Genomic DNA, 472 nt, shown 5'->3' with positions numbered 1-472 from the left:
TAAAATTTAATGTGCCTAACTATTTAAGTACATCCAGAATAATACACAAGCACCAAGAAATGACCTCGAAAACCCAACGTTATTTCTTGGTGCTTTTCCTCTTCCTCTTCCTTGCCTGAGTCTACTAACTCCTGTAGATCCTCCTCGGTCAGCTCAGTGTCGTGCTCTTCAATTAGCTCCCTAATCTCGTCCTCTGCCATGTCCTGGAAGCCTTCAGCAGCCACTTTCCTTGACAGTGCCAGGGTCTTTCTGAATATTTTCATTAAAATCCATCAAAATCATTTTCCTTGTCATCGTCTTAAGCACCAAACAGCTCCTCCCAGTCTTCTCCTTGAACAGGGCTAGAGGGTACGTGTTTTTTGAATCGTTTTCAATTAAAAAAATGTTACAGCACATGTATATTTTACCTAAACTGTGCCTGAATGAATATATTCTCAGAAATAAATAGTAGTTTTGCTGAAACGTGATGTAT

This window comes from Homarus americanus, unplaced genomic scaffold (genome assembly GCF_018991925.1).
Source record: "Homarus americanus isolate GMGI-L3 unplaced genomic scaffold, GMGI_Hamer_2.0 scaffold16712, whole genome shotgun sequence".
Classification (NCBI taxonomy): domain Eukaryota; kingdom Metazoa; phylum Arthropoda; class Malacostraca; order Decapoda; family Nephropidae; genus Homarus; species Homarus americanus.
This window is presented reverse-complemented; position numbering follows the sequence as displayed.